Here is a 22,045-nt window from a genome sequence, read left to right on the forward strand (position 1 = left end):
TGAATGAAACAACAACAACCGCAGTGCTGACATGTAATATTAATCATGTTTGCTGATGTGTAACATTCCTATACAATACTATATGTTTTGTTCTGTATAAATATGGGAGTTTCTATGCTGAATGTCAGACTTCTCCTTCAGTGTGCCCTGAGCACGTGTTAACTGATTGTGAGAATCTCCATGCATGAATAAAGAAACTTTGCTTCACTGAACACAAGGGACTCCTGATGCTTCCTGAATAAGGCTATTGCCTTCCACAATTTTCAATTTCCTAACAAGTATTAATTTTTTATGTATAATGTTTCACATATTCAGACCAATACTCCTATACAATAATGTACCCGAGGAAGGCCAGCAAGGGTGAAATGCGTAAACAAAAATAAGGTCACATAAAAACCATTCATGCTAGCGCTAGTTTGTATTGAAATTGTCATCCCAGTTCTGTCAACATTAACAGAACAAGGAATACATTACGTTTAAAATGTTGTGAATAGTTGTGTATGAATCTGAAATATGTCAATGCATAATTAATTTCAATTGACTCTGAGCCTCCAACCTCTTTTTTTCTCTCTCACAAAAAAATCTGGCTTACTGCCAGGCTTAATGAACCCTTTAGAAAGCCTCATAACAAAGTAACACTGCTTTTTTTTCTCTCAAGAGGACTAATTTTACAACTTTTACACTGACTAAACTGTCAGTGTTATTCCTCTTATACTACAAATTGCAGAAATCAAGAGCGAAACTTATTTACCTCCCTTGCCTCTTGTTTGGGGATATTGGCACAAAATGTAACATAAATTGAAAGTGAATTGGTGACAAAAAATAATTGATAACTCAGAGCTTCATATAAATACCACAGGCTGGCTCGTGTTTGGCATCTTTTCTTTTTTCTCTTTTTTCCATTTGAACAAATTTAGTTACAGAATGTTCAGCCACTGAGATTCTGATGTTGATGTGCTGAAACAACTGGCAGCTAAACAAGCCACTCATATTACATCTATACACAGACATATAGAAGACCTGGACAACAGGGGGTGATGTAGAAACCTCAGAATAAGAGGAGTACCTGAGACTGTAAAGCAGATAATCTTGCACATACTCTCCAACCTGTGTTTAATGACCTGTTTCAACCACTGGACTCTGAGCCTGACCCCTGATGGTTACAGATTAATCCTGCCTAAAACATGGAGTCCGCTGTTGCAGCTGCTGTGGCCCCCTTCAGGCAGCAAATTGCAGAGTTGCAAAGGTTTGGTGTTACTTACCAAGAAAAGTTTTCTGAGCTACAAAATGTGGTAAGAAGTCAACTAGAAGAGATCAATGGTTTGCAGTGGCAACTACAGGAATTGCGTTCCTGAGACAGTCAACGCACAAATGCCTCTACCTCTCAAATTCAACGGTGATCGCAGACAATACAGAGGTTTCCTCAACCAATGTCGTATTTCTTTCCAGATACAATCTTTTGCATTTACCTCTGAGTGAAAAAAAGTACGGTTTATTATTAACCTCCTGACCGAGGAAGCCCTAACTTGGGCCTTCCCTTATGTGGAACAGGACAGTGACCTTTAAATGATCTTGGTGAATTTATAACTGCTATGAACCAAGTGTTTGATGATCCTAACCGCTGTGCTACGGCTGAAGCTAAGCTGCACATCCTGCGGCAGGAAAAACGCTCTGTTGCGGAATATGCAGCTGAGTTTTGACGTTGGATCGCCGATACCACATGGCATCCAGCGGCACAAAAAAGTCAGTTTCGTTGTGGGCTCTGTGAATGTATAATGCAGATAAGGAGACCATGGAAACTATAACCCCCCCAAGAAAACCAATTAGAAGTGGAATGTACAGCGGCAGTAAAAAGCAAAACAACATCTCGCTTTTTCTCCAGGCAAATTAAAGAAAAGACCATCTCAGAATTGGATGACCAGTGACGCAAGGAACTGAAGGAAATAAATATAGACTTTGTCTAAAGTTTTCAGAGACTCTCACTGACAGTCCCAACCTCTATTGCCTTGTCTGTTGTGAGTTTCCCACGCGTGAATAAAACCTTGATTCTTTTAATATACCTCAGAAGTTGTCGTGAATAATTCTCTACTTACCATTGACAATTTTTGGTCCTTCGAGCCGGAAACTTCAATCAAGAGTCATCCAGAGGAACGCTCGTCTACAAAGGAACCAAATCACATCGGTTTCAACAAAGACCCTTGGGATGAGAAAACTCCTTTAAACAAAGGGCTAGATGAGCGGACCCTTCTTGTGACGATTCAAGATTGACAGTTTCCACGACACGACTCCTCCTGACGTCAAAAGAGTCCTGGTTTTCGTAGGGTAAGAAAGTTTCCAAATTTCCATATGCTGCTAATTGTTTGAAATTTGTATTGCTAGATTGTTATATTGCTATATTGTGGAGAAGGTTGTATCTGGTGCAGATATTCCAACTGTACAGACTTATAACGGCTCAAAGTCTGTGTCACGTTTAGGCAAGTCTCTCATCGGCGTTCTGGTGAGGAAAGACGAGCACAGTGACCTTGTCAGTAAGATTTATATACCACCCGGTATTGAATCGGAATATTCTGTGGGGCCCTCATGAAAAATAATTAGAAAAGTTGCTCTTTGAACATATCGCAACAACCATATCAGCTGGTAATAATTCAAGAACTGGGGACAAATAGTTGTGTACGGTGAGAATTATTACCCAAGGAAAGTGGTTTTTTGAGTAATTGTTACACTTAAAAGAAACAGGAATAGAAAAGTATAGTCAAAAGGGAAATATAGTCAAAAGATAAGAAACTGAAGATGGGTGTTTGTGGTTCAAAGGTAAAAGACAAAATGACTGATGATGAAATAATAATGTTAAGTAAGGATAAAAGAAATCTTAAATATAGAGACATGTGAAGAATTAATTATAAATTTGATGGATATCTGACACCAGATCAATGTAAGGACACCGATGAGGAAACGGCATGACTAGGCTCAGAACGGGAGGAATTTACAGAGGACAAATAAATTGTTCACCTGAATTTTGCTGACCAATACAAACCAAAGATAACCTTAAATGTGGAAGGGATAATTAGTGACATTTTTGTGTGACACTGGGGCTTGTAGATCAGTAATAAGAAAACAGGAAGCCCATCATGGACAAGACAAATGACAGTCATAGTCCGAAATGCAGGGGGTGACATGACAGAACCCCTGTGTAAGCCACTAATGGTAACTGACCCCCAGACTAGAAAAAAGACAAAGGCAGGATTTATCATTTCAGATTCCTGCCCTGTAAATCTATGTGGCCGGGACTTAATTGGAAATCTGGGATTGTCTTTGGTTCCCAGAAATGGATCAAAAAAAATCCATAGACCACTACAATTGGGTTCTCAAGACAAGAATAAATATTGGTATGGAATATTTCCAAACCTAGATGGAAGTGATTGGATAAGGAGGTGGTTGCATAATCACCCAGGACCAGGGGAAGGAACGAGCGACCCTCATATGACGTTATATTACCGCAGACAGGAGGGTCCAGACCTTCCGTTTGAAAGCCAATACTGGACAGGGATGGAACATGAACTCTTAGTTGTAAGGGCCTGGGCAAAATCAGGAGCCTTACAGGATGACAGTATGATTTGGGTACTGGGCGGCAAGCTGGTATTACAAAAAATAATTTGTATAGGTTAGCAGCGATAGTGACCCATGAGAAGACACATGTGACAACAGGAGGGATGGTACAGAAGATAACAGAAGCATTCTCTGGATCCACCTGACCCATTGTAAGAAAGCAATAGGGACGCAGGGATCATCTGATGTGAATGACAGCAGAAGTGCCGCCTAGAAGAATGATTTCTCGATCGAAGGGGAGCACCGCTGTCCACTCCAGTGCAGTGAAAGTAACACCGAGAACCATCAGGTGATCTAATAAATAAAAGGGAGGTTATTTAGGTATGGGTACACCCTTGGATCCGGGCTATTTCAAAACTCCAATGGGCAGAATGTTAATCTGCATGTGGGGAATAGGTTCTCTAATAGGCCTGTCTTGGTGGATAACTGTGTGGGCAGAATCTTACACCAGTTATTTACACTTTAGATTTCTGTAAAATAGTGAATTGCAATCAGAAGGGAGGTGGGCCCATTCCTTGGAGATGCAATAATAGAAACGCCCCATATGCAGTCAGTCACATCTATGTCTGTGTAACAGATAGCTATTATGGGAATAATTGTGCAAGTTGGGGAGCAGCAGGGTGGAATGTAAGGGCAGATACCACTACAATGTCCCAGGATGATGATTGGGGCTACAGACCTGTAAGTGCATTACAAAGGACTGACAAGCAAGGCAAATCGTTACTCAAAAGAATGACATTGACAAAAGGCACAATATGTGACATAAGTTTAGGATTACAATAGTTGACCCGCAGCCAGGGGATGCCGGCACCTATGTCTTAGCAAAATACCAACGGGGAGAATACATGGGAGCATATGCAAAATTGTCTGTTGTGAGTTTCCCACGCGTGAATAAAACTTTGATTCTTTTACTATACCTCAGAAGTTGTCGTGAATAATTGTCAACTTACCATTGACAGCTCCCTGAATATGTTAAAGATGAGCTCACCAGAGTAGAGACCCCTAATGATCTTAAGGCCTTCATCCAGTTATGTACCTGGATTGTTTAGGGACTTTTTGGCGTTTTGAGACGTTTTTCTTTTAGTCTACCTGCACAGAGGAGCCCTAAAGTTTTTTCTGTCCCTGACACTCCTGAACCAATGAAGATACATACAATAAGGAAATCCATTTGCACTCAAGAGAAAGAGAGACGTCATTCTGGGAACTAATGTCTTTACTAGTGTTGGTGGAATAGCTCACTATTCGATTCGGCAGCTGTTCGGCCAAATATAGCACAAAAATTTGGGTGGTCGAATTCGAATTCAAACACCATTAAAGTCAATGGGAGAAAAATTCGGGTTTGTTTCAGCACTGTGTAGAGCTTCTACAGCCTCCAAACAGATGTAAAAAGGGAGTTAATCCTAAGAATTACAGGCCCACAATATAAACAAAAATTTCTATGCAAAAAAAATAGGATCACTTTTTGCATCAAAAAACTGACAGAATTAGAACGCTAGGGGGGTTAACCAGGACACCCAAGTTAAAGTAGCACATCCCCTGCAATATAACAAGCTGCCGTCACAATATTGTCCAATTCAGGATGTCTGTGACAAGAAAAATGCTAACCAATTACCTTCATATCGCCCTTATGACTGTCCCATAGAGTTGCTACCTGGGGCTGAAATACCTTTCGGTCGCATTTATTCTCTGTGCGAGCCAGAATTGAAGGTTCTTAAGGAGTTCCTGGATGAGAATTTAGAAAAAGGTTTTTTCAGGCCCTCAACCTCTCCAGCAGGGGCAGCCCTGTTCTTCCTTGAAAATAAAGACTCTATTTACTTCTGCACCCATCCTGGTACTTTCAGACCCCAAACTACCTTTGTTGTGGAAGTAGATGCCTCAGATTATACTGTGGGAGCTATTTTTTCCCAACGGACAGGAGATAAGATGCAGCAAGGAATAGCAAGGCTGATGCCTTATCTCGAAACTTGTCCAATCCCTTTCAAAAAAAGCAACCCAGAACATTCTATTTTGTCTTAAAAGAACTTCCTAATGGCCACTACAACCAAAGAGCTCCAAGCGCTTATTAAAGATGGTTAAAGTGATGATTCACTCCTCTGCCATCCACCAACAGATATTCACTTAACCTTTCAGAACGGGTTCTAGACTCAATCCAATCGTGTATATGTTCTGGAATCTGCTAGAGTGGAGGTTCTCAGGCTGGTTCATGACTCTAAGTTTGCAGGACATTTTGGGGCCACAAAAAAACTGGAGAATTTTTATCACGTTTCTTTTGGTGGCCTAGTGATCAAAGGGATGTTAAGAACTATGTTGCCTCTTCCCGAACTTCTTCTCTGGGGTTACTTCAGCCTCTCCTAGTTCCATCTCGACTTTGGGGGTACATTTTATTTGGATTTCATAGTTGATCTACCTCCTTCTAATGACATGACCACTATATAAGTGGTTGTAGATCGTCTCACTAAGATGGCCCATTTCATCCCAGCAAGAGGAGTACCCACAGCTGATCAGACTGCTAAACTGATAGTTCGAGAAATATTCAAATTACATGGAATACCTGATAATGTAGTGTCTGACAGAGGCATGCAATTTACCTCAAAATTTTGGAAAAGCTTTTGCTCAGCTCTAGGCATCACTATTAATTTGTCTTCGCCTTTCATCGTCAGTCTAACGGTCAGACCGAGAGGACCAATCAAACTCTGGAACAGTACCTGCGGTGTTTCGTCAGTTATCTCCAAGATCATTGGGTAGACTGTCTCCCAACAGCAGAATTTGCTTATAACAACTCTAAACACAGTTCCAGTTCTCAGAGCCTTTTTTTTTAAAACAGGTCAACATCCAGTTTTTATCCCTAACACCTGCCTATCCCAACTCAAATACCCACTGCAACCTGCAGATTAACAGCCTTATGTGATGTTTAGGAGAAATTAATTGGGATTTTGAAAGAAGCTCAGAAAAGGTACAAGAAGACTGCCGATAGACACCGCCGAGCAGCTCCTACCTTCCTTAAAGGTGACAACGGCTGGCTGGCTACCCCCCATTTAAAGACACATGTTCCATCCTCCAAGCTGGGACAAAAGTTTGTGGGGCCTTTTCAAATTACAGCTCAGATTAATCCAGTAACATTCCACCTAAAACTCCCAAGCAGTATGAAGATTCACCCTGTCTTCCATGTATCTCTTCTCAAACTATTTCATGAAAATCCCTTCCCTGAAAGAGTTCTGCCACCCCCTTCACCGGTTGATGTTTAGGGTGAAGAAGAATTTGTTGTTGAGAGAATTCCACCACAGGTTTCCTCACAAACCAGGTCCTCAGACGTCCAGAGTCCGTCCTGGAAGGAGGGAGTACTGTCAGGATCTGAACCCAGGGATGCTTTGGTGTCTGTCTGCTGCGCCACTTGAGGGTTTGCCTTTTGCACTCTGTTGGATTTCTTGCACAAAGATACCCTGATACTTATTATCTTGCTGAACCTTAAACTCCTGGCCCCTCCCATGAACTTCCTATATAAGCCATGTCTCTGAACTTGCTGTTGCCAGATTATTGTGCTCTGCCAATATCCAAGTGGGATTTGTCCCAGGCAGGGAAGCCAGGGACAACACAATTAAAATTTTTAACTTAGCTCACTAGGCACAGTTAAAAAAAACATTCTTATTTGTTTAACAATGGACGCTGAGAAGGCGTTTGACAGGCTTGCATAGGATTACATGTCAGAAACACTTTTGCACATTGGTATACCTGACCTAATGCTTGTCCAGGTAATGACCTTCTATTCTAACCCGTCAGCAAAAATACAAGTAAATGGAACGAGACAGGGCTGCCTCCTCTCACCCCTATTATTTATACTTGCCCTTGAACCGCTTCTATGCCAAATCCGCTCGGAACCTTTAATCTCAGGCATGCATGAGTAGAGTAGATAAAAGAAAGAAAAAAAAGCAAAACTAGCAACTATTTTGGCGGGATTAGAGGTGAGGGATCCAGCACAGGATCCAACTCGATATGGCTTCCTGCGTTCCAGTCCCACGACGTCCTGGAATTCCTCTTCGTCAATGCCGCCTTCTTCTTTCTTCCCTTCCTTCTTCATCTTAGGTCTTCTTGGCATGTCACCCGGTCTCGCACTGCACAGGATCACGTGACATAGCCTGCTGTAAAGAGTAAAAAAAGAGAGCTGATCTCACTGTGCTTGCATGAGATCGGCATCTCTTTCCCTTAATAGAAAAAATGCCCCTTCTGCACATGTCCGAGATTAGGGCATGCGCAGAAGGAGCACCCAGAGCTTACCAGGACGTAGGTATGACGTAGTTGTGACGTAAGTATCCCGGGAGGCTCTGCGCTCCTATTAAGTCTTGATCTCCCAGACTGCTTCACTAAAAAAAAAAAAATGAATAACATTTTCCCTTTACATATTCCTTTTACATATAAGGGTTGTCTACCCTTTTATGTAAAGTGAAAATGTTGCTTTTAGGTACGCTTTAAGGGCCCTCAAAGGTGTATGCTTTCAGGGCCTGATATTTTTGTGTTAGATCTGTTATCTGGCCTAAATGTTCCCGTTTCAGCCTAGATTCCAATTGGATAAGATGGCCTCTATTGGTAGCTTTATAAGCCTCCCACAAAGCTATGAGAGAAATACCTTCTTTATCATTAGGGAGGAAGTACTCATCCAAACGTGCCTGGATCTGATCCTGATTCACCTGTTTGGAGAGCAAAGATTTATTCAAGTGCCACAGTCCCCTAGGAGGACTAGGGAGAGTGGAAGAACATGTGATGGAGACTGGTGAATGATCAGACCAAGGCACTGAATGGATCTGAGCCTGTACCACCTAGGGCAGGAAAGACTGGCTGACCAGAATATGGTCGATTTGTGAAAATGAACCATGCAGATGTGAGTAGAAGGAAAAATCCTTTGTACTAGGGTAAAATTCCCTCCAGGAAAGTGATACAAAGTTGATTGTTTGTATAAAGAGTGATAAATGGACATCTCAAAAAATCCTAAAATGGAAAATAAAATGCTGCGGCAGGCTGATGCAAGTAAAACTTTGCTAATCTCATTCTTATGGTGACTAGATCTAGCAGGGAGTATTTGCTGACAATAGAGTTTTGTGTAAACTGTCAAAAGATAGTGTCAGTGACGCTGACATCCAGAGTCCTGGGTGCCATGATAAGTTTTTGTGTTACAGGCAAAAACAGCCGAGAGAACCATGTAACTGGGTTAGAGGGCACAGCATATTTAGAGCTGTAGTATGTACACCATGTGGAATATACATGTAACAAATAGATATTAGTAATGCTAAATATATATATTAAATGTTTGATTATGTTTCTGTTAATAAAGGCCGACGCCCATGTTAAGACAGGTGACGGGCTTGTGGTGCAGTTATATTGGATAGCTAGCACAAAAGTGTATAGTCATCTCCCTCAATATTGGCCGATAACAATCTGACCATCTGTCAGGGGCCGGCAAGAGCAGTTTCTCGCTGTATGCAATTTTGTCTGCATAAAAGGGAGAGGGTGAATGGACTCATCTGACCACTCTTGGTGAAAGACGTGTCGACCAAGTATCCTGCCCAGCTGATCTCACCGGTTATCCTGACTGATAAAGTGGTCTCTATCATGTTACTGGATGTTGCACCTGGTGATGTATTATCTTATTTATATGTTTGAGGGTGTTTGATTAGCTTATATCTTGTTATGTTCTTATTGGTTTAATAACAGTGAATATTGTTCTTATGTATGTATTTTTCATGGTGGTTTTATTGTGTTTAATATATGTAGTGTGTGCTGCAATATATTTTCTTGTTAGCCTAATTGCTTTCGTTATGCAAGTGCATGTAACACAGATCACGGGATAGGTATCTGGTGTAGATAATCCAGATAGTGTTGTCAGTTTGGGGTCCCTGGGCCGAGTCCCAGTGAGTGTCACTGACAACTGGCAATAAAAGTACGTCGTATTCGTCAGGATTCTGCTCAAAGTTAAGGGACTGGCAGGAAGCAGTCCCTGATAGCGTTTTGGTAAGTGGCTCTGAGCGAGTAGCCAGAGTGCAGCAAGCACTGTGACCGTTGTGTGAGCGGAATACCTTGTAAACTTTTTTTACTGATCTGTGTGAGCATGTTCAAACGGAAAGAGAGAACAGAAAAACCTAATACTGTAATTCCCTGTTAGAGACACCCCCATATAACATTTTAGCACAGGAATGGAATAAGGGAGAGGGTTGTGTGAACAATCTCATGGCAGAGGCTGATCCAATACAGATCATAACCTGCCTTGAGAAACTGCCCTTTAAAAGAGGAGAAGAATATAGTCAGAAGAGGCTGGGTGTTGCTAACCGCCCATCTGAAAACACACCAGCAATTGCAAGAAATAAAACAAAAACCTGACTCTCTACAGAGGGTTGCCTAGAAAGCCTTGGTATGTGTAGCAGGATACAAAAATAGAGGTAGAAACAGAAGGAAAGTTAACACCAAGAAGGTACATTCTGTAATCACAGAAGTGGTGGAAGACTGGAACCCTGACAGGTCGGATAGAGACATTTGGGATTCTCCTGATGAGAACCCACCTCCATACCCCCAGGCAGAGGCCCTGCCAATAAAAAGGAGAAGAAGGACAGAAAGGAGGGGACATCATGTAGAAGATTTCACTCAACAGGAAGTGACAGATATCAATGACCGGTGCAGGCAACGACCAGGAGAAATTCATATCACCTGACTGGTGCACCTGTATTAGAACGGAGCAGGTGGTATTTACGTGGACCTAGGGAATGTGCATAAATTTCATGCCCTCACCCGTGATAATATCATCCTTTTCAGGGGATGGTATGGTAGACTCTCTCTCCATACTGGACATTGTTGCAAGGACGTGTAGAGTTTTGTACACCCATAGTTCTCCCCAGAGGGTTTTAGCCGGTTGCTCCGCCCGGCTGCTGTGAATACCCCGCCCATCTCTCCTCAGCAGCTCTCATCCTCTGCACGGATCTCAGTGAGGCTGCTCTGTGCTCTGTGTCATCCGTTCAGAGGATTGCTGATGAGAGGTGAGCACAAAGTTCAGCATTCATGTGAAGGAGACACAGGCAGCCCCACCCCCATCTCATAGCACAGAGCTGAAGTTTCTATTAAAAAAAAAAGCTGCCTGTGAAATGTATCCACTGCTAGAGCTGTGTATGAAGTAGCACTTACCGCCTGTTACCAATCCTAGGGGCCCAGCACTTATGGCCTGTTACCAATCCTTGGTGCCTAGCAGTTGCCAGAAGTCACTCAGAAGGGATAAATGTTTTTTGCTGCTAATATGAGCTAACTTGTTACACCACATTCATTATACTATTACACTACTACAAAGGATTACACTCTTAAAACTTAGAACATTAGTAAGTTGGGTCACAATACACGGCATACGACAGTTGTGGCAAAATACATAGAATAGAAAAATTGGATATACTAACGGGGCAGGCATTACAAAGTTGTAACAAATAATTGGGAGAAGGTAGAACACTGAAATAATAAGAGGTTACTGATTACCCATGGCATAAACAACTGGGAGCACTAAATTTGCCGTGTTTTGCCACACACCCTTTTTTACCACCCGGCTACAGCTTCCTACCACCCCGCTGAAAAAAATTTCCGGGGAGAACACTGTGTACACCCATGAGCGAGAATGGCCAGGTGGAAATAGACCACGTTATACACGGTAGGGACGGTTGTTATCATCTCATAGAGGAAGCCATAAAGACCTCCATTCTATTGGAAAGACCAAGAAGATTAATGGAAGACCCCCTAACAAATGCCATGAGAACAGTGTTGATAAAAAAAAGCGCCATCCCCTTACAAGGGGGTGATGATAACATTGCTGCTGGGCTTGACCGGACACCCGGTTAGTGAAGTCATCAAGTGCATCACAGAACTGCAGGATCTGGGTGACTAGGAAAAGCCGTCTCCCTATCGCCCCAAATCCTCTTTTTCAGAGAACAAGGGTGGGAAAGAAAAACCTAGAGTTTCAAGGAAAGACATGTTCACCGCGCTGTTAAAGGCTGGTGTTCCTCGGGAGAACAGAAAATCACCGGGCCAGCTGCCAGGCCCATTCAGAGAAGAGGTGCATTTCTCTCTGCTCCCCCTTATAAACAGTTCTCTGACCCGCCCCATGCATGGGGAAATGAAGGAGGTTAATATGAAGAGATTTACCTCTGGGAAGACATTAAGAAAGCTTTGGCCAATATCAGGGGATCTGACAAATATCCCCCCATGAGACAGCCAAAGTCAGGACCAAGGGAAGATTGCTCGCCAAACCAGCTGATTGAGCTGGATGATAAGCAGCCTTCCTATGACCAATAGGAAACAGGTCAAACCCCAATACAACATAATTGAGATTTAAAGCCCTATGTAAAATCAGAAATTCATTGGAAAAATAAAAATGTTCAAATTATAGGAGCATTAGTTGATACCAGGGCTGAGGCCACTTTGATATATGGTAACCCGCGGCACTACACGGGCCAACGAGTGACCATAACAGGACTGGGCGGTAAAACTTCCGAAGCAGTGTAAACTCAGGTGGCTCTCAAAATAGGGCGGCTACCAGTAAGAAAATACCCCGTGCTTATTGTTCCAATACCAGAATACATAATTGGGATAGATATTCTGAACAGATGTGTACTGTGTGGTCTCCCTTTGGTCGAATCAGAAACCCCTGCCGGTCAAATGAAAAAGATGAGCGGTCGGACCATTGAATGGGTAGCTGAAGGAGGAAATACCAACTTCACCCAGGACAACTATACCTGTGTGGCCAGTAAAGTCTGCTTTTATGCCTTACTGATGACAAACAAACATTGGATTGTGCGGTACTAGTTGTACTGAAAAACAAAATGATTTGGCAAACAATGATGGTAAAAGCAGCAATGGTATAAGGAGCCTGTTCACCAATGCTAGAAGTCTAACAAACAAGATAGGGGAGTTGGAAGCCTTAATGAGTGAGGAGAATTATGACTTAGTTGGTATTGGTGAATCCTGGCTTTGTTCTTCACATGACTGGGCTGCCAATATTCCTGGGTATATTCTCTATCATAAAGACAAAGTCACACGGAAGGGTGGTGGTGTCTGTATGTGAGAAGTGATCTAAAAGTGAATGTGAAAGAAGAAATTGCGGAGGGAACAAGCGATGAGGTTGAGGCATTATGGGTGGAGGTGAATGTGGGGGTGAATAACACACAATTAATGATTGGAGTCTGCTATAGGCCCCCCAGTGCTAAGGAAGAAATAGAAAATCTACTACTAACACAGATAGAAAAAGCAGCAAAAACTGGAAATGTTTTAATCATGGGAGATTTCAACTACCCTGACATTGACTGGAGTAATGACAATACAGGAACAGCAAAAGGGGGAAATTTGTGAATTTAATACAAGATAATTTTATGGTACAGTTTATAGAAGCCCCAACTAGAAATGATACTCTGCTGGACCTAGTTCTTTCTAACAATGCAGAGCTTATAACAAATGTGCAAATAAAAGAGAATCTGGGTAGCAGTGACCATTATATGATTTCATTTAATGTAAGTTGTAAACAGGAAGATAAAAACAGGAAAGATAAAACAATTTAATTTTAGGAGAGCAAATTTTCCATTATTAAGGGCGGCTCTCTGTGACTTGGACTGGGAGACAATATTGTCCTCAAAGAACACAGAACAGAGATGGGAATGTTTCAAGTCTGTTCTACAAAAGCACTGCAGAGATGGAGACATAATCCTGTACAAAGCATTGGTCACACCACATCTGGAATATGCAGTCCAGGTTTGGGGACCAGTTCACAAAAAGGACATTGTGGGATTGGAGAGAGTGCAGAGAAGGACAACTAAACTAATAAAAGGAATGGAGGAGCTCCGCTATGAGGAGAGATTAGCTGAACTGAATCTATTCTCCCTTGAGGAGAGACGTATAAGGGGGGATATGATCACCCTGTATAAATATATAAATGGTCCATATAGAGAACTCTATTCCCCATTATTCACTGTGAGATCATTATAAAGAACAAGAGGGCACTCTTTGCGTCTGGAGGAAAAGAAGTTTAAGCTCCGAACAGAATATAACTGGGTAATAAGGCTTTAAAGTAAAAATACCAGAGACTGCTGATCCAGGGAACATCAGATTGCCTCATGGAATCAGGAAGGAATTTTTTTCCCCTGTTGAAGCAAATTGTACCCGGGGTTTTTTTTTTGCCTTCCTCTGGACCAACTATGTCTTATAGGGTTTAATATCTGGGATACGTTTATTTACCTAGTGGTTGAACTTGATGGACCTTTGTCTTTTTTCAACCTAACCTACTGTGTAACTATGTAATGGTGATCACTAATTGCAGTAACCATGGCAAGATTACTGATGGGTGAAATCAAGTTTATTACCAAAAGGTGCAAAACAACAATAATGTGCACAATCCAGAAAATACCAAAACACCACAAACAACTAACAAACTTATCAGAAATAAAAAGTACACACGCTCGGGTCAGGTCAGGATTACAGGTCTAAGACAAGGAACAGGGCGAGGGAGCACAGCAGGCCAAACAGCACTGAGGATCTGGCAAGGACTGAAAGAATGGCAAACTGTTAAATAAGGAGCTCCCAGCTGTTTGCATAAGGAGCTCTCCCTGGATGTGGCCAGTGGAAGGTCATTTTAACCCGATATTTAGCGCCACCAGCAGGAGAGGCAGATAACTATAACATCCACCCCCCCCCTTTCAGGGGCGGCCTCCGGACGCTCATAATTACACCCGTTTGTCCAAAAATTAAACCTCCTCGGGCAGGGTCCACAGAGCGATCCCTATATTTCACCACCACTGCCACTGACCTGGATTTCAAGATGCCAGATAAAATGGCTGCATATTGGAGCACAGGCTTAAGAACACTTGCAAGGATGGAAATCCCTTTGGCTTTGATATCACCTGCAGTAACGTGTAACCTTGGACTCCTTAGAGGTACTGAAAACCCCATTGAGGATCTTACACGTACCTTGGGAGCATGGCAACCCTATCAAGGAGAGAAAGAATGAGGTTGCCTAAGCAGGGGAAATGACAGGCCTTTGGGACACCATTAGGGCTAATGACTCCTAAGCAGACCAGAAAAATCTGGGTTAAAATTTGTAATCCTGGCAGCAATCCAGGCAGGACGGGCAAAAAGAGATGCTCTGTCCTAAAATGTGAGCTAGGAACCCCATACGACAACAGCTGAAGAAGCATCTGATCAGGCGAAGTTGTCTAGCAAGGCTGGGCGCATCAGGCAAGGTCATCTGGCGAGGCTGGGGGGCATCAGGGAAAGTTGTCTTGCAAGGCTGGGCGGCATTAGGCAAAGTCGTCTGGCGAGGCTGGGAGGCATCAGGCAAGGTCATCTGGCGAGGCTGGGCGGCATCAAAGTCGTCTGGCGAGGCTGGGCAGCATCAGGCAAGGTCGTCTGGTGAGCCTGGGCCACATCAGGCAAGGTCGTCTGGTGAGGCAGGGCAGCTTCAGGCTGCACTGGACACATAACCCGCCACCAGCAGGAGAGGCAGATAACCATAACATCAGGAGACCCTGGATTAATTGTGTTGGAAAACAAGTAAAGAGATTTAAAGTCAATTTTATTGTAACCTTTCCAAACCCGGTGGATTATATTTGAACGATCGTATTGTTTCAGCATGTACAGAATCGTGCACTATACAATTGTTCAAATAATCAAGAATAATCGTTTATCGGTCAGTAATCGTTCATTTTCCAACGATAATTATTGCACGTGTGTACGTAGCCTTAGGTATCACCAGAAGTTGAGTTTGGGAATTGAAAGTGGTATGCTGCAATTGTTTAATGGGAGTTAGCACAATTAAAGAGGAATTAAACTCAAAAGTCCCCCAAAACAAAAAATTCACTCACTTTTAATGCTGCAGGCATGCTGATCGATCCAGAGGTCTCTTCCATCAGGTCGCGCGTCGTCCCGGGATCCGTCTTCGTGCCGGCACTCCGGGCGCCGCCATTTTCTCCTCTTCTTCTTGGTTCTTCTACCTACATCACCCATTCCTAGACGCGCGATCGGGTGACGTAGGTTGGAAAAAAAATTGCTGATCTCACTGCGCATGTGTGAGATCAGAAATTTTTTTCATGAAAAGGCTCCTTCTGCACATGCCCGAGATGCTCAAACAAACAGCAACTGAAAGCCGTTGCAGTAAAGACCTGGCAGAGCATTAAAAAGGAGGAACCCCGGCATCTGGTGATGTTAATGAGTTCAAGACTACAGGCTGTTATTGCCAGCAAAGGGTTTTTAACAAATTTTCTGGCTTTTAATTTGTCCAATTTCTTTTGAGCCCCTGAAATGAAGTGATTGTGTAATAAAGGATTTAGTTCCTCACATTTTCATGCAATCTTCTCTTTATGGTAGACTTGGATATCGATACGTCTACTTCCTGGAGAGTGTTGGTCACTTGGTTGGCTGTTGTGAAGGGGTTTCACCATGGAAATGATTCTGCCATCATCCACCACTGTTGTCTTCCATGGACGTCCAGGTCTTTTGGCGTTGCTGAGTTCACCAGTGCTTTGTTTCTTTCTCATGATGTACCAAACTGTAGATTTTACCACTCCTAATATTGTAGCAATTTCTCGGATGGGTTGTTTCTGTTTGTGCAGCGTAAGGATGGCTTGTTTCACCTGCATGGAGAGCTCCGCATGTTGTCTGTTCACAGCAAAATCTTCCACATACACCCCCCAAATCAACTCCAGGCCTTTTATCTGCTTAATTGGTAATGACATAACGAAGGAATTGCCCACACCACCCCATGAAATAACCTTTGTGTCATGTGTCCAATTACTTCTCAGCCCCTGAAATGAAGTGATTGTGTAATAAAGGATTTAGTTCCTCACATTTTATGCAATCTTTTTGTACAACCCACTGAATTAAAGCTGAAAGTCTGCAGTTCAACCACATCTGAGTTGTTTCATTTAAAATGAATTGTGGTAATGTACAGAACCAAAATTAGAAAAAAGTTGTCTCTGTCCAAATATTTATGGACTTAACTGTATGTTAATTGGACCATTTGTACTATGCAAACAATGTATAAGCAGCAGCAGAAGAATAATATGCAAACAATGTTAATGACAGGTAATGAAGCTGTCTGGAGAAGGGTTTATGATAAAATAATTCTTTCAAAATTTTGGGTATCCATTGAATCTACAAAAATGGTATGCAGTGATTTAGAATGTAAAGGTGGTATTGTAATGTATAATATAACTTTTAGGGAATTAATGTGTAAGTTTATTGTTATTCCCTGTTGGGGAGCCTGGTCAGGAACATTATTAACATTATTTGTCCAGAATGTATATTGATGACAAAAATAGAACACATAATTTAGATTTGTGTACTCAAAGTGCTAATGGCAAAGTTTGGAAATTGAGATCTCAAGTGAATGAACCGTGTTTGTTGCAGAGTTCTGTGAATATATGTAAGTGGATCATAATGCCTTTGTCCTACAAAATGTTTGTAAGGATCAAACCTCAATCGATCTATGCGGTAACACCAGAAACCATGGTTTCTGGTTTAACCACTCCCTTTAGTGGTTGTCTTCACAATGTAACCCACTTCATTCAGAACGGAGCTTCATTTTTACTTTGGGCTGAAGAAATGTTTTATTTACCTCAAGCATGGTACCCGTCCACCTTACAGCTTATGTCAGTATCTTTACCGCTGGGAAATAATTAAGGAAAGTACCCCCGGGCGTTCCAATTATGTCCGTATTTTTATGTAAAAAGTGTTACATTGTTTTGCGTGAAAATTTGTTGTTTAATATTTTAGGCCTGAAATGATAAAGTATGATAAAGTTTGAAACACAAATCATAATTATAATATAATAAAAAAAAAAATAATAATTTTATAAAATAAGATTATAAATAAAACTTATTAAAACATTTTTTAAACATTTAAATTTGTCCAAACAAGGGTACAATAATAGAATAAACTTTTGGATTTGTTATTTATTATTTGGATTTACGTCTTATAACTTTTTTACTGTGATCAATGTTTTAAAAGCAGATTACAATGTAATCTGCTTTAAATTTCCATGCCAAGCCACAGCTCCCTGGCGTACCAACGCTTCACGTGTCACATCGATCAAGCCCGGGGATGTGATGCAGAAGCCAGCCAGGGATCGCCGAGGACGCCGCTGGATCGAGGGGAGCAGGTAGGAGGTTTTTTCCTGCCCTGAGTGTGGCTCAGGGTTACCACTTTTGGCATGTAAAATTCACCCCGAGCCACACTCTGGAATACCGTTAAGAAACAAATTAAGCATTTGAATAAAAGTATCGAAGCGCATGAAATATATACTACCATAGTTTCTTTTTTTTTTTGTATATAATTTTTTATTGAGATTCAGTGTCATGAAAAACAAAACAACAATTGCAATAACCATATTGAACAAACAAAAAACGTATTCAGTACATACCTTTTGTGCAAATAAAGACCATTGTATGTTCAAAAACCTGAGCATCTCAGTTTCCAGTTTAATTCTTAGAAAACCAAACAAAAATACCGGATCAAGAAAAGAAGAGGAAGAAAAGTGAGAAAAAAGTGAGAAGAAGAGAGAGGAAGGGGTAGGTAAGAGAGGTGCATAAAGGCAGTTTAGCAGTAACACAATGTCACACAAACCATCTGCTTTAACAACATCTGCCATGTATCCAACCAACAACCTCCATTAGTGAAGAACACTATTCTGCAGTTTGAGATTGGGGTAGCAATGTGTTAAACTCTGTTGTATTGCAGTATTGAATCCATGAGAACCAAATTGGGGTACATTTTTTAGGTCATCAGTTCCACCATACAGTAAATATCTTTTACTCTTCGCAACCATTGTCCAATGGTTGGGGGGCTGTCCTGTTTCCAGCATGCCGGTATGTACGCATTCGCCGCATTAAGCAAATGGCGCAGCGGAGAATATTTATAACCTTTCTTAGACATGCTGGAAACATGGAGTAGCCCTAGTTCGGCTTTACCAAAAATATTTGTACCTGTGAGTTTGCAAGTAATATGGGCCACATCTGCCCAGAAATCCAATAGCCTAGAGCAGTCCCAAAAGCTATGTAGAAGCATTCCCAGAGTTGATTTACATCTCCAGAAATTGTTATCAAGGTGAGGGTAAATTGTTGCAAGCTTAGTGGGTGTTCTGTACCATCGAGTCAGTAGCTTATAATTTATGTCCTTATATTTATTACTGATCGCTCCCTTATGACCATAGTACAATAGCATATTTTTGTTCCTCTGTGAACGACATGTTCAGATTTTCTTCCCACTTAGAAACAAATTGAGGTAATCTTGTGAGTAGGACCCATGAACCGTCCACCAGAAAATGAATAGCTCTGTACAATCCTTTGGTCCGCCATATTCGAAAAACTGTCTGGGTGTTCTAGGACTGGTGACAATGGGGAGGGATAGTGTAAGGTACTTACCCCGCCAGCGAAACCGCATCGTCCTTGCCCGTGGCGACCCTTAGGGATTGCGGGCAATGTAGAGGAGACCGCTGCAGCATGCAGTGTGGTCTAGGCTGCCGCCGCTCTGCTCGCAGCGTGTCTCCTCTCTCTGGCGGAGGTGAACTACTGTTCAGCCGAATGGCATTCCTGCAGACGTGCACAGTTCTGCACAGCCCAGGGGTCCTGCTGTAAGAGGAGTGCGCTACTATGCGCGCCTCTTGTACCCCCCGGTGGCGAAGCAGCCGGCTGACTCGCTGCAGGGCAGGGCACATATAGCTTGAACTCCCTGTGGCCAAATCGGCTGCAAGGGCTTCATAATTTGGTATGTTTCTTCCAATCCAATAGCACCAGGTGGCGCAATGTGATTGGGCACCCTGCCCATTTAATGAGACCCTGTAATTAGCACCCTTGCCCGTTATAGCCTCTGTGTTACAGTGTGCTTGGGTGCGTTGATTACCTTTTTGACCTCTGTTGTCTTGTCATCAGCTCGGACTTATAACCAGCAGCTACCTGGTCTGATTATTGACTTTGCATGAACTCTGCCTGCTCTGACTTCGGATTGTCCCGGACTACGCCTTCTGTCTCATCCTTTTGTACCTCGCTTATCCGATTGATCTTTTGTGTTTTGACCTCGACCTGTACCTGGATTACAGAATAAAGTTTGATGAAAGTATATAGTTGGTTGTGATTTGTGTGCCCAGGAGCATGACAGATAGTTTGAGGAGTTCTGTAATGTAAAGTATTTGATTACAATCTGCAATGTAGAACCTATCAAAGGGTATTTTAGCATTGCGTTTGTACAGGATGTTGGTGCCCAAGGCAGAGTGTCTATAGAGATTGGAGAGAAATCGTCTTCCATTTGCACCCAAAGTTTCATTGTTCTTTTGGAGCACCAGTCTATGAGGCGAGCCAAATGAACTGCCCGATGGTACAGAACTGGATCAGGGAAAGCCATTCCCCCATCCTTCTTGGGTAGTCGGAGTGTTTTTACGCTTATCCGTGGAGTTCCAGGGTACCAAAAAAATCGGAGGAGTTCTGATCTAAATTTCATCAGAACCGACAGGGATTTTCACTGGGAGTGCTTGCAGTAAATACAGCAATCGTGGCATGATATTCATTTTTAGGATATTACATCTCCTGAACCACGTAAGTGTCATTTGTCGCCACTTATTAAGGTCCTTTCGAATTGCATTGAGCGCCGTAATAAAATTAAGTTCCACTACCTGCATCAGATTGGAAGGTATCTGAGTCCCCAAATATTTGAGAGATGAGGTGTTAAAGCACGTTGAGCAGCCTTTGGCAAGGTGATGTTGAGAGCCTACGACTTCTGCAGATGTAACTTATAATTGTACAGCTCTGCAAGGCGGCGGAGTTCTGACAATAGGTTTGGGAGCGTAGTAACTGGAGATAATCTATAAAACAACAAATCATCAGTGTAGGCTGCAGTTTTATGTTCTATGTTAGCTATTGAGACTCCCTAGATGTTCACATTAGCCCTGAAACATCTAAGCAGGAGTTCCAATAAAATTATAAATAGCAAGGGCAATAATGGGCCACGCTGTCTTGTTCCATTGTTAATAGTAAATGATCTGGACAGCTCACCATTTTTCTTTGATCTGTGCTGTTGGTGTCGAGTACAGAGCCTGAACCCAAGTCAAGAACCTAGTTGGCAGACCAATATACCTTAGTAGTTTATGGAGGTAAGACCAATTGACTTGATCAAACGCTTTCTCCACGTCCGTGGAGAGGAGCATAGACTGAATATTATGGGAATGCGCAAAATCGATAGACAATGTTCAAAGTACGGGTGGTATTGTCCCGTGCTTCTCTGAAAGGTAGGAAACCACATTGGTCAGGGTGAATTTAATCAGATAAAATCAGAGTTAGTCTCTGGGCTAATATGCTTGCAAAAAGTTTGAGATCGCAGTTCAATAGCAAAATAGGCCTGTAAGCGGGTCCTTATCTGGTTTAAGTAAGACAGTGATATGGGCTGCTAGCGTATCTATTGTAGGTAGGTGGCCTTGGGGTATGGCATTATAGGTGTCTACAAGTGCAAAACCGCTTTCTGTAGCTCCAAAACTGTAATTGGTTTGTCTAGAACCTCCAGCATATCATCTGAGATACTGGGCAAACCAGACTCTTTAAGATATTCTATCACTCTATCAGCTGTGTCACTGATGTCCCCTCTGTGGTATGTTGTAGATTATACAATTGTTTATAAAACATGTGGAAAAAGGGGGCTATGTCTGTCGTTGCATGTTGAGTCGCCCCTGAGAAGTCTTTAATATTTGGTATATACATGGATGCTCTTTTCGTACGGATAGTCCTAGCTAGAGCCTTGCCACAATAATTGGCATGTTCATAAAAAATTGCCTGCATTTACGCAATTGAGTTTGAGCTTTGGCACGAAACACCTAATTCATTTGATTTCGCACTCCAAATAATTTAGATTCGCAGAGTGCACATGCGCCACCGTCCGAGATGGTTGCCTCTTAGACGGCTCAGTTCCCTCCTGATCCCTTTCTGGCCCCTGTAGCAGCGGAAACCGGCAGCCACGCGATACACCGGCAAGGAAGGATTCCTCTGGTCTCCCTGCGCCTTTGGAGTATGGTAGGGAAGACCGGCAACAAAGCAAAGGACCGCAATCCGCGGTCTCAGATTCTCCGGCTGGCCACTAAGATGGCCGCTCCCAGGGAGACACACGTGGCAGCAGTCCCGGGGGCACAGGAGAGGGAGAGCGGCTCCCTCACTGGTATGAGAGGGGGTGCAATGGACAGGGGATGGGAGAAGAGCGTCTCTCACTCCCCCCCAGCAAGCAATATGGGCACTCAGGAGTACCCCAGCCTGGGGCAGTCACAAACATCCCCTTCACAATTGTCTCAACAGGGAGAACAAGGTTCGGTGCATCATACAGGGGAAGATTCGTTTCCTAACAGTCCTAATATACTGACATTGTCCACGGGCTCCAGATACAGTGTGTTAATGCCAGACCCCATTGA

The 22,045-nt window shown here is 42.6% G+C and overlaps 1 protein-coding gene across 3 annotated transcripts in view; it reads right to left on the bottom strand.

The window, feature by feature from the left end:
- Positions 1 to 22,045, bottom strand: part of LOC140342781 (IQ motif and SEC7 domain-containing protein 2-like) — a 418,938-nt gene that overhangs the window by 132,977 nt on the left and 263,916 nt on the right. The gene's annotated exons all lie outside the window — the stretch shown is intronic.

Source organism: Pyxicephalus adspersus, chromosome W, assembly GCF_032062135.1.
Source record: "Pyxicephalus adspersus chromosome W, UCB_Pads_2.0, whole genome shotgun sequence".
NCBI classification, from domain to species: Eukaryota; Metazoa; Chordata; class Amphibia; order Anura; family Pyxicephalidae; genus Pyxicephalus; species Pyxicephalus adspersus.